Here is an 8,626-nt window from a genome sequence, read left to right on the forward strand (position 1 = left end):
AGTTGTTGAATTATTCGTCAGGCGTCCAGATGTGGCATGACTCCCTTACCATCATTTGATATATCTTTTCATGTTTCGTAAAGAACATTCGTTTTCTAAAGTGTATTTGGATTTTATTAAATCGTAAGTCATTAAAATATGGATTGGAAGTATTTATTGTCAATTAATATGTTTTACTTATTAGATATAAAAGCAAATTTCCTTTACATTGATTTTCGGAAACTAAAGTTTTCACTTTTTTTCGTAAAATCCCCGCATATATTGCAATTGCTATTTCCTGCCTAGAGAGCAGTTTCCTTCTGTGCATCCTACCCAAATAGCACCATCTGCTTTCCCATTATTTCAAATGGGAAAGCAGATGTTGCTATTTTCAAAAAATAGCAGTAATTTACAAGACTTGAGATACTTAAAGAACAATCCTTCACGAATGACTAATGAACAGAGAGCTATGGTACTAGGCCAGCAAAGATATGTGCATATATGATTGGTGCGGTGAAAATAGGACTGGTGGTGGGAGGACTAGGGCCCCATGCATGGAAGCTGGGCAAGAATGTGGTTAACAAGAGTGTTAGAGCTAGGTTTTTTGCTTGGAGAGTGGTGAATGAGTGGAATAAGCTACCAGAGTCTGTTGTGGGTGCTACAACCGTGAATGAGTTCAAGGCAAGGTATGATAGATACTGTGTGAATGTCGAGTATGATAGATACTGTGTAGTTGTTCTTGACATGATGTTAGGGCTTCCCTCGATGAGTCTGTCGACTCCTTAGTTGTCCGGAATAATAATAATTAACAAAAGATCGCGCGATTCAAAGATAAAAGTCAGTTGACAATTTTTGAATTGAAAGGCTAATTCTCTTCAACCAAATTCAATATCTGAAAGTGCCATAACAATATTCACTATATATTTCCTAGCTTTAACACGTTTACGAATTTTAACACTTTCTGTTGATTTTTTATTGTTGCTCTGCATTTGAGTTGGAGGGACAGACTCCCAAACATCTAGTTTTTAATGTTTGACAGTGCAGTATATGGTTTTGCTTGTGGCTAAATAGCATAGTTTTTTGGGGAAGGGACATGCGATTCATTAGTTTAGTGCCTTTATCCCAGCTGTCTCTAATTGCGCTATTTGTTGAGAAATATATTACACAGACTGCAAATGTTTGTACCTTATTCAGTGATACAATAAAACGACCTGCCTTTACTGGCGTCTGCAGCGGTATTAGCTAGTATGGAAGGCGCGTGGTTTGCCACGGGAAGCGAGTCACTATTGCCATGAGGTCAACGTGATTAAACTTTTATTTTTCTATGCAAGGTTACGCGAAACTTTTCAATTTCTTTTTTTCGCAAAGTAAAATCAGGGGTGTGAGTTATACAAGAAGACCAGTTATATTCCAGTAAATACGGTAAATTATTTTTAAAGCTATGTGAAATGTATTATCAATATTCAGAATTATGAAGTGTTGTCTGCACGTGATTAGATCTCAACTACGTTAATTTCAACTTAGTTAACAGTTTCATTGCCAAGCTGAAAATTGGAATTTCGTGTGGTGGCAAATTTTTTTTATTTTTTGTATTTAGTTAGTGACGTCCACGCGATAACGCGTGATCGGCCGTTTGGTGAGAACTCGCATCACGCGTATCGTTCATCGCCAAGCTGAAAATTGGAATTTCGTGTGGTGGCCAAATTTTTATTTTTACATTTAGTTAGCGACGTACACGCGATAACGCGTGATCGGCCGTTTGGTGAGGGCTCGCATCGCGCGATATCGCGTAATTGGCAATGAACATGTTAATAGTGATAGATAAGGGTGAAACTGATGTACTGAAGTAAACAAACGAAAAAAATAAACACATTCCTTGAGTGTTTCTAAAATTTTGTAATATTGTAAAAAGTATGTACATAATTAACTTTTTGTTAATTCATGGAATAAAAATATTTAATATTATTTACTTATTCGACAGTGGATGTGGCGTTTGCACACCATCGCGCTAGGCCGCACGAAGGAAGTCTTGGTTTCGAGTCTAGTCGGCGACTAGAGGAAATTTTTCTAAGCCTTTTTTCGACCGGTTCCCGAGTTAGTCGATCTCTGGCACGGGCAAGCAGGTTTTTCCTCCCGGAAACTCGGGTTTTTCGTCCTGTAAACTCAAGAAAATCGACCGTAGAACCCACATTATTTCAGACATTAAATATGTTGTGTTAGGGTTAGTCACCACGAGATGGCGGCACATTTGAGCCGTCTCTCTTCACTGCGTACCGCTTAATTAGTGATAGGCTTGGGCCATCTGTCTCTGATTGGGTACCAGTGGAGATTGAACTGCCCACTCAGTCTCCAAAAGTTAGATAGGGCTAAATGGCCTCGCCTACTCCCGTATATACGGGAATAAAAAGGCGTTAGCTGTTTTTTTTTTTTTTTTTTTTACTTATTCGACGGGGTGCTTAAGGGTCAAAGCTGTATAACTGAGAGGAGACCTCCACATAGCCTTTAAAGGAATGCGGAGAACCGACCAGGGCTTCTGACCTAATGTCCAATCCTCACCTTCTCGTGGTGCACCCTGTTGGGTATCTACTTTGATACTGAACGAACGAGGATGGGCTGGCAATTTGGGATTTAGCCGACCAAATTGTATTCTTATTGGTTAAACCAAAAACCAAAATAAAAAAAATGATGGTACTTATTCGACAGGCAAAGCCTAACCCATAATGTCCATGCTAAGGAAGTATCCCTCTGGGTATCAAAAAAGGAAATCAGCAGAAAAGAAAAAAGAAGAAAAGCAAAATCTCAAAAAGTCACAAGTCGATTTGTTTTCATGGCTACAAAATACATCTGACAACGAAATTGCTACGACTTCAGCTGTTGCGATTCAAACTTCAACTGAAGAAGAAAACTCCAAACAAGCTACACAACTTTTCAACGAAAATGTAGAAACTGTAGGATTCGTCGAAAAAGAAGCGTCTGATTATACAAACGTTTTGGATACAGCAAATAACGATGAAAACAATAATAACGATGGTGATCAAGTGAATATAAATGATCCAGGTTTGTGGCCAAATATTATAACTGATAAATTTAGATTATTTTGTGTGAAAACCGGACCTAAACAACATCATCAAGACGCATTCGTTAAGAATATTGAAGGTAGATCGTTTTTACATCGCACTATTTAAAAAAAAATGTCAAATGGTGAAACTCAACTTCACAGCTGGTTAGTTTACTCAAAACTCAGTATTTTGCTTTTATTGTGTATTATTTTCCAAAAGAAGAGGAAAAGATCAATCAACACGTTATATATGGTTTTAATAAATGGAGAAAACTGTCATCTGTAATTCGAGATCATGAGCTTTCTGTTGGTCACTTTAATTCTTTTATTGCTTGGCAAGAATTACTAAAAAGGCTTGTTTATGTTCGACTGGTGACAGAACAAATCAAATTAATATAAATAAACGGAACGTCTAAAATTACTATTCCAAAGAATTGTAGATGTAATTCTATTTTTAGCAAGTAATAATCTGTGATTTCGAGGATCCCATGAAACAATAGGAACGCCGAATAATGGAAATTTTTTAAGTTTAATAGAATTAATACGTAAATATGATCCTGTGCTAATGGATCATGTAAACTGAATTGAAAATACGAAAAAAAGAATTGTGCATCATTTGGCGCATAGATTTCAAGAGGAAATTATTGCTGCATTAGGTAATGAAGTCCTTAATAAAATTAAAGACGATATAAAAGCATCCATATATTACAGTATCCAAATGGATTGTACTCCTGATATTTCTCACAAGGAACAAACTTCAATAATTATTAGATATGCAAATTTTGTACGCAAAAAATAAATTATAAATGAGTCATTTATAGGATTTATTGAAGTAACTGATGTGACTGGTGAAGGACTAGCAAATTCACTTTTAAAAAGAATAGGTGAGCTTGATTTAGATATTATGAATTGTAGAGGGCAAGCATACGATATATGTTCCCTTCATATAGCAATATGAAGGGAACATATAAAGGTGTACAATCTAGAATAATTAGTTTAAACCCTCACATGCAATTTCTGTACCTTGCTTATCACATTATTTTAATTTGATAATTTGTGATGCTGCTTCCAGTAGTATATATTATAAAAATTTTTTTGGAATATTGCAACGTTTATACTGTGTATTTTCTGCATCTACAAAAAGGTGGGAAATTATACAAAAGTATTTAAATATTACGCTTAAACCATTATATGATACTCGATGGAAAACCAAAATAGACGCAGTCAAAGCAGTGTATACACAGTTTGAACAAACTTATAATGCCTTAGAAGAATTTATTGATGCAATTAACGATAACACAGTAGTATCCGAAGCTAAAAGTCTACTAGATTCATTACAAGAAATGCCATTTATTTTAAGCTTATCGGTGTGGTTTACAATATTGTCAAAAATTAATAGTATCAACAAACTATTTCAAGCAAAAACAATTGTTCTTGACTCTGCTTTTAATTTAGTGAATAAAATTAAAAATGAAATCCAAAATTGAAGACATTTTTAGATGACGCAAAAATGATAGCACGAAACTTGAATATTTCCGAAGACTTCCCTGAAAAAAGAATTCGAAAAAGAAAAAGATTATTTTCTGAATTAGCAGAAGATGAAGTTTTACTAAACTCGGTAGAGGAATTTAGATGTCACTTTTTCAAAATTTGTGATTTTGAAAAAGTGATTGATACTGTTATTGTACAAATAGATGAGAAATTTAAAATTATACTCAATGTTATTTCTTATTTTAAATTAATCACTGATATAAAAAACATTAGGAAAAAATGAACTAGAAAACCGCTCAAGGGAGTTTGTAAAATATTATAGTAAAGATGTAAATGAAGACTTAATTCAGGAAATTGATTTATGAGAATTGATCTTGGACCAAAAAAATGTAAATTACGCGCAAGACATTGCAATATATATTAAATAATAGTTATAATGAACTATTTCCAAATGTGCTAACTGTATTGAAAATTTTCTTTACGTTACCAGTTACTATAGCAAGTGCAGAGCGTTCTTTTAGCAAATTAAAATTGATAAAGAATTATCTTCGGTCAACTATGTGCGAAGAACGCTTAAATGTACTTGCTATATTAAGCATCAAAAGGAAATTGCCAAAAATTGTAATTTTTCGGAAATGATCAATGACATAACAAAAAAAAATATCGCATATTTAAATAAATACATATTAAGCAATATACGTGTTAGTAAAACTAGGCCCCTAAATAGTAAACCTATTTATTTTTTTATTACTTTAAACAATAATTATAAATAGTTTTTGTGCGCTAGTTGGTGAGCCAGGTTACTTTTGTTTGTGTTAAATATTTATTTTAATTATTTAATACTTTTTGGTGTTCAGTAAACGTTATGTTAACCTGTTATATTTCGAATGTGTTTTTTTGTTTTACTGTGCCAAAATCATTTGCAGGTAAGAGGTTTTACAATACGTTTATTTCGAATCCTTTAATTTTTACCTTTGAAAAATATTTTAGGGCCCCAAAAGGTTTCTTGTACCCGGGTCACTTTATAGAGAAGGCTGGCCCTGACTGGTGCACACTCTGTTTGATCACATCAAAGCTTTTGTGGTCAAGCTCAAACTTTGCAAGGCACAACTATCTCATATTCAGTTTCTCGCTCAGTCCAACTGTTCGTCTCTTGACGAATACGTTACAAAATTAGCCGTGTTGCGAAGTTAGTTCGAAGAGAGATTTAGTGATTTTCGTAACCAACTCTTCTTTAGATTTATTTTCAATGCCATTCAGTGTCAATGCTGCTGAAATGCCAAGCTCGGTATAAATGGAGCTGCTTGAACGCCAAAACACCTCTTCTTTGAGAGAAAAATTATTCAACGTGTTCTTGCTTACATTTTACAAAGACTACATTTCTGAGGATGCATTCCCTAATCTTCGCCTGCATGCTTTGAAGATGTGCGCTTTGTTAGGAAGCACATACTTATGTGAGCAGTTCTCCAGAATGATGCATCTGAAGTCTAAGACAAGAACTCAGATTATGGACCAACATCTCGAGAATACTCTGCGCGTAGCGGCTTCCAACATTGATGTTAAATTCGACAAGCTGGTCAAGGAAAAGAATTTCCATTGACATTGTAAATAATGAATGTTTTCATTAAATTATCTTTTTTCAATTATTGATTGTATTTGCTTATCATGAACATGACTCCTACCTATGCTCTTAAAGCTGAGTTTTTTTTTTATTTTTATAGGATTTTATGTACAGTATCAAATGAACAGCACACCTTGTAAATATGGAAAGGAACTTACAATTCTAAATACCGCAGTATAGTTTAGTGGCCGGAGGGTTTCACTGAAATTTTTAATGCGGCCTGCACTATCTGAAATGTTGAAGACCTTTCAGATAGTGCAAGCCGTTAAGGTAGTCAAAGTAGTGCCTTAAGGCACTACTTTAACTACCTTAACGTCTACTACTCTCCCATGTTTGTTGCTTCGTCTTTTCCACATCACTCCTCTAAGCTCCAGAAGTGAAGAAAACACGATCAATAAATAAATAAAATCGGAAATACATCAACCTTTTCATACATCCAGAATAAAATATAAATCCACTAACACCATTCATTTCTCTCTATATACCTCCTTCTGGTTGTGACCTATCCGAAATTGGTTGAAAGCATGGTGTTTCTGTCATTCATGGCAAAGGTAGTCCCACTTGGTACAAAAAAATGTACAACAATTTAAACAATTTTTAATCACAACTAGGTGTCCAAATACTTTAGTTACCATAAGTGTAGTTTGTTCATCAGTGTGTTGTATTGTAAAGATATATTAAATAAATAAAATATTGACAAATGATATGATAGCGACTCTGTAATGCATGTTAAAAAACAATGAGACTTTGTAACATTCGGCTGGAGAAGCCCGAGTTGAATTCTTGCGGTGGCGAGAGAAATCTTTACATGGACTTGAATTTAAAGTGATTTATCCGATCTTGTACGTTTTTTTTTTTTTTCCCCTATAGCATTTCTGGCTTTTCACCCTGAATAATCAAATCGGCCAAAAAAGACACGCAGTTTACGGACAAAAACAGTATTTGTGAATGAACATGAACTATTTGCCAGCCTGGTTGGAGTGTTTAGCGTATCCACTCTCCAGACAAAAAGCTGCAGATTCGAAGAGCACTGTGGACACGTTGTATGCGATTGTCTGCGAAAATAGTAGTGGCAGTGGACAGTAGATGATGCGGTTTGCTGTATTTGGTGGATTCATAGAGTTGTAGATTAGGTACCCTTCCTCGACGAGTCTTTGGACTCCTTAAAGGTGTCATGCTACATACAATCGATTAAATATTAATAGTGTATAAACGTTGTGTGAAATAGAAAACTCTCCTGAAATGAATCGAGAGGTATAAAATAGTTCTTGTGGTCATGGGTGCTTCAAGGCTTCTAATGCTGAAATTCGAAGCGAATAACACGTTGCATCGAATTTCATCTAGCTAGGGTGAATTAATACTAAACATTACGAATGAAACCACAACTAAATAAGTGTATATATTCTTAATTATATCCTAAATCTGATTAAATTCAATCAGTCTAGAGCTGTTTTATTGTATTATATAATTTTATCAAGCAGAAAGTGAAACTAGACTGTCATATTTGCTGCTATAATTTCAAGGTTTTAGTAAAGTAGGATTTTTCGAATCAATGGATAGTGCATACACCATACAAATGGTGGGGGTATTAAAAACTTAAACAGCAGGGTCAATGAATACTAGATACAGCCTACACTGGACAACAAAATTTAAAAATCATGCCCACTCCCAGATTAATTTAGTCATTTCTTATACATTTCGCGGTGCTGAACACGAATATGAAAATTGGCTATGGTTTGCGAAAGATCTGCAATACTTTTTTATATAATAAGAGCAGTGGTTCTTAACCTGTTCTGCGAACTGGTTACAAGTGTTCCGCCACAGTGAAAGATGTCACATGACAGTTCTGAGTGTAATTGGCTACTCTGAATAAAAATTTCGATGGAATTATTTCCGTTATAACAGAACAATTAATAATATTGGAAGAAAATATTTCAAGTTACTTTTCTTCCTTAAATACACACAATTTTGACTGGATACGAAATCCATTTAGCAGTTAATACATCGAGTTGTGAATTTTCGTTGCAATAAGAACAATTAGTTACCTTGTCAATGGATCGTACTCTAAAAATGAAATTCTCTGAAATAACTCCTGAGGAATTTTGTATTTTTGTCAAGCCGAATACTCAGCTATCCACAAGGACATTGAAAATTTTGTTAGTTTTCAACATCATTGTGAGCTGTTTCTCAATATTAACCCATATAAAAAAATTAAAAGCGTGAAAGACTTACTAATATTCACAAAGAGATGAGAAGAGCTATATCACCTATTAGACCTGATATTGCTGAAATCTGCAAAAGCCAACAAGCTCAAGTATCACATTAAAATAGGTTCAAATTTTTTTTTATAAAAGACAAGTTCATGTATATTTTTATTAGTTTTATGACTAACGTTTTTAGTGTTCCCCAAATTTTTCTTATAATCAAAAGTGTTCCGTGACTTTGAAAAGGTTAAGAACCACTGTAATATAGTAACA

Source organism: Typopeltis vanoorti, chromosome 24 (assembly GCF_054136105.1).
Source record: "Typopeltis vanoorti isolate ZY-2024b chromosome 24, IOZ_Tvanoo_1.0, whole genome shotgun sequence".
NCBI lineage: Eukaryota > Metazoa > Arthropoda > Arachnida > Uropygi > Thelyphonidae > Typopeltis > Typopeltis vanoorti.